Consider the following 13,546-nt stretch of genomic DNA (forward strand, 5'->3'; position numbering starts at 1 on the left):
TTTTTTTATTCAGAAGGGACTTGCTGGCTTTCCAAAGTTAGTAAAGAAGCTCCTCTGGTGATGTATTGGTGAAAAAATCTACATCTCAACACAGTGAAATCCTCTTGCATTCAAAGGCAATTCAGGATATACCTATTCAGGTTATGCCTCATGCTACTTTGAATTCGTCACGAGGAGTTATTGTTGAGAGGGATTTGAAGAATATCCCCGAGTCAGAGATTCTCTACTCAAGGAGTTTCTGCAATAAGGCGTATCTCCACTTGTAAAGATAGAATTATGATGCCGATCAATGTACTCATTCTTACATTTACATCACCACGCCCACCTGCCACCATCAAGGCAGGTTATCTTAATTGCAAGATACAGCCATACATTCCAAACCCTCTCAGATGTTTCCACTGTCAGCAGTTCAGTCACTCGAAGACATCATGTCGTGATTCCTTGAAGTGTGCTCGTTGTAGTGACAAGGACCACGATGCTTATGAGTGTAAAACGGACCCTCATTGCATCAGTTGCAATGGCTCTCACCCGTCATACTTTCATTCTTGCTCTAAATGGTTGTAAGAAAAAGAGGTGCAGCATTTGAAAAGGATTCAAAACATTATTTATTCTGAGGCTCGAAAGTTGCTGTCTACCACTTCATCTCAGACGTATGCTGCTGCACTTCATTTCACTACTACAGTGGGAGTGCAGATGGATCTCTCTATGCCTCTAGAAGAATCGTTCTCAAACCAAATAAAAAATCTTTTGACCTACATGGTTAAAAAGTTGATGAATCAATTTCAACACCCATCTCTGTCCCTAAGATACATTTCAGCAAAGTCCAAGATCTACATCCTATGGTTCCGGGTACAGGCATTTCCTCGGGTACATCTTCTTCTCCCACTCCAATATGCAAAACGATCATTCGTTCATGTCCTCAGTCGCTGGAATCCTCTTTCAACAGCAAAGACCTGCCCAATCGACCCAGGGCAGGATCCATAGAAGTCGACAGACCTCCTTCAAATAAAGAAAAATGACGTGGTTGTAAAGAGAAGGGCTCTCCACATAATTCGTCTACACATAAATAAAAATGGCCACATTGATGCAATGGAACTGTCGAGGTTTATATTCGAGTCTCGATGACGTCAAAGCACTGATTCCTTCCAATCATCCTGTACGGCTTTTCTTTCAGGAAACATTTCTGAAACCTGTCGATACAGTCACCTTTCGGCAGTCTTCTTTGTAGAAAAATGACAGATCGTGTGATGCACGAGTGCATGGAGGGTTGGCACTGTTGGTTGATCAGCGTGTGCCTACGCTGTCTTTGCCACTCAACACGCCCTTGGAGGCTATAGTCATCCGTGTTTCCTGGGTCTTACCATTACTGTTTACTCCCTCTACCTGTCGCGTGGAGAAACCTATAATCAATCAGACCTTGATGCTCTCATTGAACAGTTGCCGTCTCGCTTTTTAATCCTGGGGGACTTTAATGAACGTCATTCCCTCTGGGGAAGTGCTGATATTAATGGGAGGGGTCGATCCTGCCATCTTTTGTAAGTCATCAATAGACGACTGTGTGGCAGCAGTGACTGATTGTATTATACAGGCAGCTGCTCAGTGTATTCCAAAAACCTCGACACGTTTTCCACGATATCCTTGTCCGTTGTGGAATACTATCTGCCACATGGCATGGAAGACTCAAACACGTGCTTGGGATACTTTCCATAGGTATCCCACATTCTTGCACCACATCGCTTTCCAGCAGACCCGTGCACATGCTCGGTGGGTAAGACGTCAAAGCCAGAAGAAATCTTGGATTAAGTTCTCAACCAGCATATCTTTTACCAAAATCATATGGGACAAGATTCGAAAGGTCAGTGGGCAATATAATTCTGTTCCTCTTTCGATCTTACACTCTGATGGCCAGGAAGTAGCTGATACCTAGAGCATCCCCACAACTCTAGGTGAAAGCTTTTGCCAGGTATTCAACACTTTTGCTTCTTCCTCCACCTTCTTAGCCGTCAAGACTCGGACAGAGTGATCACCTCTTTCCTTTCGAGCTGATTGTCTCTATGACAATAATCGTCCCTTTCACTGGTGGAGCTCAAAATGGCCCTTCATTGGCCTGGCAGTATATTGGTTGGACCAGATGATGAACGCTATGAAATACTATGCCATCTATCTCCCGCTTCTCTTGCTGCTCTTTTGTTTTTAACCAGATTTGGGAGGAGAATGCTTTTACAGATATGGGGCGCCAGGCTATTGTCCTACCTTTCTCTAAGCCTGAGAAGGATCTCAAGATTCCTTCAAACAACCATCCAAGTGCTTTGACAAACTGTTTCTGTAAGTCCTTAGAGAGAATGGTTAATGTTCGTCTTGTTTGGTTCCTTGAATCAAACAACCTCCTGTCGCCCACCCAGTGTGGGTTCTGACGACAGCACTCCACCACGGACCACCTGATTCGACTTGAAACGTCAATCAGAGAATCCTTTCTCAAACGACAACATCTTGTATCAATATTCTTTGACATTGAGAAGGCTTACGATATAACATGGAGATATGGCATTTTGTGAAACCTCCATTGATATGAGTAACGTGGTCATTTGCCCATTTTTATTGAAAAGTTCTTTTAATGGGCAGGCGATTCCAAGTTTGTGTGGGTTCGACACTTTCCCATTCTTTTGTAAAGGAACTTTGATTCCCTCAGGGCTGTGTTTTGAGTGTCACACTTTTCAATATAAAGATTAATGCCATCAATGAACAACTCCCTCTTACTGATAAAAACAGGCTCTACGTCGACGACTTTCATATATCATGTCAGTCGTCGAACATAAGGTATATTAAGCGGCAGCTACAGACTGCCCTCAATTATTTACTGAAGTGGACCACAGCAAACGACTTCAACTTCTCTATCTCTCTTTAAAATCGCTTGCATGCACTTTTACCGCCAATGGGGTATTCACTCTGATCTTGAACTCCATCTTGAACTCCATATCAGTGAAGGTGTGCTGCCTTTGGTCCCTGATACAAAGTTCTTGGGGCTTATCTTTGACCAACCAACCAAATGATTATAATAATCATGGCACTGGAGTCGTTTTTCTCATCATCTGGTTGGTTCAAGAGTCAAATATTATAGCTCTCTGGTGAATAGTTGTTGTTGTTGTTTTCTGTTACAGACATTCTAATGTACGAAATAACTCTATACTAGCCCTGCAAGGCAATAAAGAAAACATTTTCTATTAGTGCATGACTTGTAAGGCATTGTTACCGTCGTCGTCGCAAACAAAGTCATTAAAATTATAAAATGAATGTTATAATGTCTTATTGCGGAAGTAACATTAAATTATTAATATTTTAATATAAAATTGTTATTATTTTCTTAGAATACCTACATTTTTTTTAACAATAGTAATTTAACTTTAGCAAAATGACATTGTTAATACTGTTACGTATTAAACGTTGTGTTGATTCTATAGAGGTATGAAAGCTTTAAGATCGCTGCTAATGTTTGGGTTAACTTGGTTTTATAATATAAAAAATAATAATAGTGTGTCATTATTAATTGGCACGGTATAGCCAGGTGTTTAGGGGCGCTTACTCACAAGTTGAAGGTGGCAAGTTCGAATCCCCGTCACACCAAGTATGTTTGCCCTTTCAGTTTTGTGGGCATGACATGTTACAGTTAATCCCACTATTCGTTGGTAAAAGAGTATTCCCAGAGCTGGTGGTGAGTCATGATGATTAAGTGCCTTCTCCCTAATTTTACACTGGTAAATTAGGGACGGTTAGCACAAATAGCCCTCGTGTAGCTTTGTGCAAAATTCAAAAACCAAACATTATCAATCTGTAACTTTAGAATCGACCGTCGTTAGAAGGAACTTCAACCTAATTATATTAAACCAATGTTCTTTTCTTCCTCTTTTTATATAAAACTTTTCCAGTTCGTGTAACCAACTGAAAACAAAATAACTTATTTGAAACTAGATACAACGCTTTGAAGCATGTAAGGTCTTTCTCCATCGAGAATTTAGTCACTGAAATATGTTTTGTCAATGGGAAAAAACAGAAACTTTTTTTTAAGAATATAGGTGTGTAGAAACCATCTGTTGCCTGCAAATTATCAACGACCATCTCCAATACCAGAAGTTTCATAAAATTGACATGAATGATCACGAGAAAAGAGTGGCTGCAGAAGATCCTTGTTTCTTTTGTCACGGTGAACGGTTAATCCTGTGCCAATCACAAATGCATTTTCTTTTTTTACATTGTCACATCAGTTTGAGGTTATAACTAATTTGCCTATAAGATTGCTTGGCATACGATACATAAAGGGTTAATATTATAGCTATGCATTCAGCATACGTGGTGCGAGTGTTTTTGAATAAACATTCAAGATAGCTTCAAAAATGATCTACCAAAAAAGAGTGCACAGCAGTTCCTAAACACTCTTTTCGTCAGTAATGAAATGAATACCTATTTTGTGGGTATTTTCTGCGAGAAAAGTTTTTATCTCACTTCTTATTAGGCATGCACATGTGTAAGATTGTTATACATCACTTGACTACACTTGTTAGTAGTTATCATGAGATTTACCATTTCTTTTTATACACTTCTGAGTATCTATTGTTGCCAGATGTGACCTTTTAGTTATTTTCAACATGCTGATTTTTTGCATGGTCAAAAAGAATGATATTTATTTCTCTGCACATTTTGTGTCCTTTTTTTTTTTTTGCAAATTAGTAGCATCGGCATGGCATTTACACCATTGTTTTCCATTAACCCTCTTAGACAGTCTTCTTCCTAAAATATATATATGCAACATACATGTTGTAATTTTCTTTCTTATGGATGCATTTTACTAATACAAGGTGCTCATAATATTCCTCCTTTTGTGAGGACTGACATATTCAGGTGGTTAGTGTGCTTGACTCGCATTCTACGAGTCACGGGTTCCATTTCCTGTCGCACCAAACTTACTCACTCTTTAAGTCGTGGGGGCGTTATAATGAGATGGTCAATTCCCCTGTTCGTTGATGATGACTAGTTGCCTTCCCTCTAGTCTTACACTGCTAAATTAGGGACGGCTAGCACAAATAGCACTCGTGTAGCTTTGCGCGAAATTCAAAACAAACCATACCAAACTTGAAGGTGAAAGATATTTCACTTTTGCGTTTGATGACATTTGTTGTATATTCCTATTGTTTGTGTCGACCGTGAATTAGGAATGTCATTTCACAAAATACTTGGAGGAGGAATGGAAGAATTACTTCATGTGGGTCTCTTAATTCAGCTGAGAGCCCCACAACATGGCTTGATTGGAAGTGTCTCACAAAATGTAACATTTGTGGCCCTTCCTTGAGGAAAACAGCCGCAATCACCTCACACACAAAAAGTGATGCCTCTAAAGTAAAATTATCAGTGGTGACGATTTTTTTTTTTTTTGTAATTTACTTGACATGTAATCAAACTTTAAATGTTAAAAACTGTGTCTAATAAATATTGATTGTTTGTGTGATTGCTAAACTCGTGAAAAGAAGATTATTTAGCCCAAATTTTGACCAAATTTTCCCTGTTTTACTTAGTTTATTTATTTTTTCCCAACTATCTTCAGATTTTGAATGTAAGCATATATGATGAAAGAGAAGTGTACGTTTTTGGAATTAACAGAGACAGAAAGAGCTAAACAGAATTACCAATGCGCAGGTAATGTTTAAAGGACACTTTCTAGTTTAGCGTTCATACTAAAATATAGAACTCTGTGATATGGATATTGCTTAGTTATATAGCAGGATTGCGTGATGTGACTACAAAAATACTTGCATTGTTAAATAATTTCGCAGAAGTAAATATATTTAAGATGAAATGCGGAGGACATAAAGTGGCGTTCTGTTAAAACAAAGAAGTTTAAATTGTGATAAATAACAATTGCGTATTAAATTGAATGACATTGTGGTTTCTAAATATGTTTGAAAAAACAACAAAAACGTAAGAACTTGAAGGTTATTTGTACAAAATTATTGAAAAGGCGGCGCTTTCAATAGGTAGAAGGTGTACTGTTTTTCTTCAGAAGCTAGTTATAATAGTATAATTAATTTATAAATAAATGTATATACATAAGAAATCAACTTTCTTTTCTCTTTCACTATGAAAAGAATTAAAAGATGACAAAACCGTTTTTGAGCATAAACTGTTTATTGCGTAAAACAATAAATTAAACATAAATTATTAATATGATTAACTACACTATATGAAATGCCCAATACTAACCTGACGTGTCGAAACCAATTATAATTTTATGTAGGTATGCGGTATTGCTGATAGCTCTGATTTCTCCAAAGCAGCCTGCAGGAAGCCATAGAACAGAAGGGCGTGTTTTCTTATAGCAAAGCCACATGGTGATATCTGCTGTGTCTACCGAGGGATATGAATCCCTGGATTTATCGTTGCAAACCCTTAGAGATACCGCTGTCCCAGCGGCGGATCAAGACAGAACAATTCGGCAGATAGTGTATTACAGAGCAGTGCCGTGTTTCCTCTTTATATATGGCCTAGCGCGTAAGGCGTGTGACTCGTAATCCGAGGGTCGCGGGTTCGCGCCCGCGTCAAAGCAACATGCTCGCCCTAGCCGTGGGGTGTATAATGTGACGGTCAATCCACTATTCGTTGGTAAAGTAGCCCAAGAGTTGGCGGTGGGTGGTGATAGCTGCCTTCCCTCTAGTCTTACACTGCTAAATTAGGGACGGCTAGCACAGATAGCCCTCGAGTAGCTTTGTGCGAAATTCCCAAACAAACAAACAAACAAACCTCTTTATATAACTGAGTCTTAGACAAACGAAAAATTTGAGCACAAGGGTATAAACAATCATAATATTTATTACACACTATGCAAAACAATTTAAAGTTCAACTTCTAGAGTTTATTATTTATTCTTAAAATCGTTATCATGGTAGATATTTGAGTTTGAATAACACTCATAGTGTTTGTTTGTTTTTGAAGTTTGCGCAAAGCTACACGAGGGCTATCTGCGCTAGCCGTCTCTAATTTAGCAGTGTAAGACTAGAGGGAAGGCAGATAGTCATTACCAACCACCGCCAACTCTTGGGTTACTCTTTTACCAACGAATAGTGGGATTAACCGTACACATTATAACACCCCCATGGCTTGGAGGGTGAGCATGTTTGGTACGACTGGGATTCGAACCCGCGACCCTCGGATTACGAGCCGAACACACTTGGCCATGCCGGACCACTCACTCATAGTGTTTCGAAATGAAAGAATTTCCTTATACTCTGGCGATAATGTAAAAGGCATTGGGAAAATACTTAACGAGGGGGAAAAAGGAAGAGGACAAAAACTTGCATTTGTAGCAGGGAATTATGGATACCGTCACTAACTCGTCTTAAGTACTTCTGGGAAGATTGAAGCTATTGATTTAGTTGTACTGTGAAATGTCATCATGCAGGAAGTGACGTCACCTATGAACGGAAACCAAGTTGGGAAAGGTTTATACTCTGGCGGTAATGTAAAAGGCATTGGGAAAATACTTAACGAGGGGGGAAAAGGAAGAGGACAAAAACTTGCATTTGTGGCAGGGAATTATGGATACCGTCACTAACTCGTCTTAAGTACTTCTGGGAAGATTGAAGCTATTGATTTAGTTGTACTGTGAAATGTCATCATGCAGGAAGTGACGTCACCTATGAACGGAAACCAAGTTGGGAAAGGTTTATACTCTGGCGGTAATGTAAAAGGCATTGGGAAAATACTTAACGAGGGGGGAAAAGGAAGAGGACAAAAACTTGCATTTGTGGCAGGGAATTATGGATACCGTCACTAACTCGTCTTAAGTACTTCTGGGAAGATTGAAGCTATTGATTTAGTTGTACTGTGAAATATCATCATGCAGGAAGTGACGTCACCTATGAACGGAAACCAAGTTGGGAAAGGTTTATGTTTTGGAGATTTTGTGCAAAAGGAGAAAGCCTATTAAAGAGACACTTTTTAGTGCGTTCTTTAATTGTTAATTTATTACGAAGAGTTTGTAAATATTAAATGGGGTGTGATGTAGATTTGGAGGCAATATTCTGTATTCTAAAATAGCTCAGTGTGAACAACAGATGAGCACAATTAATATAAATTACAACCGTCAACATTGTCTCCGATTTTGATAATATAGTTTTTCATTGAATTATCTAACAAGACGTTATTCCTAGAAATTTAAGCACATTAGTGAGACAGTCATCTCTGTGTTGTAAAGTTTTGGTTTATTGTAAAGAACCATTAACTTTCCTATTAATGCTTTTCGGATAATGACTGCTTGTGTTTGTTTGAATTTATTACCACTTGCACCAGGTGTGAGGAGTCATGATAGATTTTTTAGGTCAGTTTAAAACCTGAGAGGGTCAGGTACAACGGAGGCTTTATCTTTTTTACACCAGGTGGTGGCGTGATCGTAAGAAGTCTGAACTCTTAATACGGCATTCACAGGGTCACATGACGTTATTTAGCTATCTCAGTCGGAACATATTTCAGAATTTTCTGTCGTACCTTGTAACACTCTCAAGTGTATTTAAATACCACATTAAGACTCCTTTCGATCACATGATTGAAATGTTAACATAACTAGGTTACTAAGAGTGATATAGTCCGAGTATGGCAGTTGAAAGGGAAAGACCGAAGTAAAAACTACTATAGCCAGTAACATTTTTTAACCAAAACAAGCTCACACACATGCACACAAATTACCTTTACTAAATGAATAAGTAATAATAAATTACTATAACAACAAAAAATCGCAAAATTACCTAAAATATCTTGCTCGACACGTGTAATTTACAAAAAAGAATAGAATTTGAACGATTATCTCGCTTGTGTCGCACGAATACATATTATTGCCAAAGGGTTATTCAGAGTACATTCGGTCAGTACTATCGTAAAGTTTGGAGTCATTAGTTAATTCCAGTTTTATAGCACGATATATTTTAATAGATGAAACATGGTTACAGCATAGCAATTTTATTGCAAAAGATGTAGCATTTACAAAAGTTATATATTCCTCTTTGGGTTCACTCTTAAACCTTTAAGATAAATATCTTGACAATAATAATCTAGTTTCATCTTTAACCACATTGTTTAATTAACATACCTACAGTATTGGATTAGAGTTGTTTATGAATAATACGTACAAGCATTAGAGGAATTTTACAGTTCAACTCGAGGACCCACCAGTTTCTCAATCTTTACTCTCATGTTTCAGCAGTTTCTTACAGCTGTACCGATTACACTGTTAATAACAGTCACAGAACAAAGTTAAAAACAGAACTATAGGATTTATTTAATACTATTAATGGCATTCTCCTTTTTTGTTATTGCTTGTCTTACTTTTGGCGAGGTAGTCAGGGAGCTCTCTTTAGAGACAGAGGATCGTTATAATGTTGCAATCAATTCCACTATTCATTGATAAAAGAGTAGCCCAAAAAGTTGGTAGTGATTACTAGCTGTCTTACACTAGGAATGGATAGCGCAGACAGCTTTGCGCGAAATTCAAACTTTTTTTTATTCTTGCACATCGCAAAATACACTACTTACAACAGTTTATAAAGTACCCAGAACAACATCCTCTGAATTCATGCATAAATACGCACACATGGAAACAATAGCAGATAGACTCCTACATAGTATAATAAACTATTTTGACGAAAATTGGATAAAAAATTAACTAGTAAACGAACTTGACAGGTATTGTTTATATGATGATGGTAGACCTAAGCACCTTTCCCCAGTGAATATATATTTTCTAAATAAAAATAAATAAATAAAAGGCCACCTATAAACTAGATTCCACATTAGATTAGAGATGAATTATTCAACATTGAAAGGGTTTTTTTTATGTAAACGTTTTATAGTTTATACCTGACTGATGAAAGTGCAAATAATCTATGGAACTATAAGAGAAATGATTTACTTGCACTGAGTGTATGTGTAGATTGTGCATGAACATTGCTCTGAAAGGGGCCTGAGTAAGTGCGGATTACTCTAACCCTCGTGTACCATATATAAATACGCTTGACAGTTGTAAAACCAAAATTTGAAGGTAGGTTTGTTTGTTGTTTGTTTTTTAATTTCGCACAAAGCTACTCGAGGGCTATCTGTGCTAGCCGTCCCTAATTTAGCAGTGTAAGACTAGAGGGAAGGCAGCTAGTCATCACCACCCACCGCCAACTCTTGGGCTACTCTCTTACCGACGAATAGTGGGATTGACCGTCATTATATAACGCCCCCACGGCTGAGAGGGCGAGCATGTTTGGCGCGACGAGGATGCGAACCCGCGACCCTCAGATTACGAGGTCGCATGCCTTAACACGCTTGACCATGCCCGGGCTTATTGAAGGAAGGAGAAAGAGGTTAACGAAACCTGATCTTCCTGGGTTCAGGTCCCTAATTTAACAGTGTAAGACTAGAGGGAAGACAGCTAGTCATCACCCCCCACCGCCAATTTGTGGACAGTTCAGTGCAATAGTTTGTTTGTTTGTTTGTTTGTTAATTTCGCGCAAAGCTACTGAAGAGCTATCTGCGCTAGCCTTCCCTAGAGGGAAGGCAGCTAGTCATCACTACCCACCGCCAACTCTTGGACTACTCTTTTACCAACGAATAGTGGGATTAACCGTCACATTATAGCGCTCCCACGGTTGAAAGAGCGAGCATGTTTGGTGCGATGGGAATTCAAACCCGCTACCCTCATATTGCAAGTCGAACGCCTTAACTCACCTGGCCATGCTGGGCTTTCACTCAGGAACTGGTCTCGAACTCCATGTACAAATGGTTGAGAATAATGACATCTTCCCTCAGGACTGGATGCCACTCCATTGAAGATTAACCTCTCAACTGGTATCCAACATAATGCTGGAGAGACTTAAATTTTGGGACAAAGTGCTTTACCCAAAGAAACAAATGAATACTGTGATTAAGTTTTGAACTTAAAGTCTTCCGATTGGTATTTGACAGAAATTAATACCATGTATCGAATCCTTATTATTCCGTACATTGAAAATCTTAATAATCGTTTTGACAAATATTTACTAAAGGAAATTTCCCCCAGTAACGCGGAAGGATGTCTGTGAACTTACAACGCCAGAAACCGGTAGCTTTGTGCTTAAATTAAAAAAACAAAAACAAACAGACAATAGGACATTTAAACAATAATTTGTATAATTGCGTTCCAAACCAGGATAGCTATTTCCTTTAATAAATATACATTTCGCATAGACATATGAACTGATAATCCGTATATGACTCCACGAAAATAAGCTAGATCAGAATACAAAGGGATGTGGAAGTTGCGGTTTACACAATACCTGCACTAACTAGTGGGTACCACTTTTCAACAGAATCAGCTCGTCAAAAGTTGTCAGATGAAGACATTATTTCCATTATGTCAATTCAGCAGTTTGGTAACAGTGAATCTGACACAGAACATAATCCAATCGTCCAGAGTGTCAGTCTGAACAAAGAACAATCTCGCCTTAAACGTGTCATCATATTACGTTTTGCACGAAGATAATGAAAAGCTATTTTGATTAAGCAATTTGTATAATTATTAACGATGTATAAGATAATAAATTGAATAATTACACAGTTTGTATAATTATTGACGTTGTATAAGATAATCAAATCTTAAGTTTATTGTATACACAGTTGCTTTTTGTTTCCTAGTCATATGCCTACCTTTATATTTGGCCCGGCATGGCCAAGCGTGTTAAGGCGTTCAACTTGTAATCCGAGATTTTGGGTTCCAATCCCGGTCGCACCAAACATGCTCGCCCTTTCAATAATGGGGGCGTTATAATGTGACGGTCAATCCCATTCTTTGTTGGTAAAAAAGTAGCCCAAGAGTTGGCGGTGGGTGGGGATGACTAGCTGCCTTTTCTCTAGTCTTACACTGATAAATTAGGGACGGCTAGCGCATATGGCCCTCCAGTAGCTTTGCGCGAAATTCAAAACAAACAAACAAACCTTTATATTTACCATCGATAAGGTATAATATTAAGTGTCTAGTCAATTGAAAGTGTGCGTGTTTGTGTTTTTCTTATAGCAAAGCCACATCGGGCTATCTGCTGAGTATATCGAGGGTAATCAAACCTCTGATTTTAATGTTGTAAATTCGTAGGCTTACCGCTGTACCAGCGGGGTCCAACTTCAAGTGGCTTATTCAACTAACCGGATGTCTCGTTAATCTGAACGTTAAAGTAAAATGTGTCCGGATTAACGAGGATTCGTCATAAACAATAAATTAAAAAAAAAAACAATGTATAATTTGTTTTAAACAGAAAGTTTGTTTGTTTTTGAATTTTGCGCAAAGCTAAACGAGGGCTATCTGTGTGTTATTTATACCTAAAGAAATATGGACGGGGTAGAAACACTCTGAACTAAAGAAAACTAGTTATATTTAAATTATTATAGTAGGTGTTGTTACATCACCTATTGCAATATCTTATTTCGGGGTAGTAGGTGTTGTTACAGCTCCTAGTGTAATATCTTATTTCGGGTCAGTAGGTGTTGTTACAGTTCCTAGTGCAATATCTTATTTCGGGGCAGTGAATGTTGTTTCAGCTTCTAGTGTAATATCTTATTTCTTTCGGACATTTGCGTAGCTTCACGCAGGAGCTATCTGCGCTAGTTGCCCATAATTTTAAATTAATTTACAACAACAGGGTTTTCCAAATTTTGCTGTATTACTGTATTGGCGGGCCATCTCCCGTTAAAAATAGATTTTATCGTGTGTAACTAGTGTATCATATTTTACTGTCTTTACGGATTTAGTTTTAAGAGTTTTAAGAAAAATATAATGAAAAGGTAATTAAATATGGAGAATAAAATATATTACAACTTACTTTAATGTGAAGAATGTTACTTCTTACGAATGTCCAGGTCAATGTCTGACAGTTTCACACAAAGATCTGGTTCCATATTTATCTGATTTTTATACTACCGTTTTATACGTGTCAATCCAACTGTAAAGGCCCGGCATAGCCAGGTGGTTAAAGCACTCGACTCGTAATTTGTGGGTCACGGGTTCGAATTCCCGTCACACCAAACATGCTCGCCCTTCCAGCCGTGGGGTCGTTATAGTGTTACGGTCAATCCCATTATTCGTTGGTAAAAGAGTAGCCCAAGAGTTGGCGGTGGGTGGTAATGACTAGCTGCCTTCCCTCTAGTCTTACACTGCTAAATTAGGGACAGCTAACGCAGATAGCCCTCGTGTAGCTTTGCCTGAAATTCAAAAATAAATCAACTGTAAATTCATTATTTATTTATTTATTTTTTACGATCAGCAAGCAACGGCGCTAGGCGCACAACACATGTACGTAATTTATATTAATCAAAATTACTAATTTGAGATTTTTATATATTACTATATTAGCTTTATAATGTCTTAGTATTTTGTTTTATTCGTTACTCTTTCAGAAAATGGTAATTTCATAAATTTAATGTATTACTACGGGCCCACATAAATACTACCGCAAACCCCCAGTTTCGGAATCTCTGTGCTAGACTGTAGACGATT

Source organism: Tachypleus tridentatus, chromosome 13 (genome assembly GCF_004210375.1).
Source record: "Tachypleus tridentatus isolate NWPU-2018 chromosome 13, ASM421037v1, whole genome shotgun sequence".
NCBI classification, from domain to species: Eukaryota; Metazoa; Arthropoda; class Merostomata; order Xiphosura; family Limulidae; genus Tachypleus; species Tachypleus tridentatus.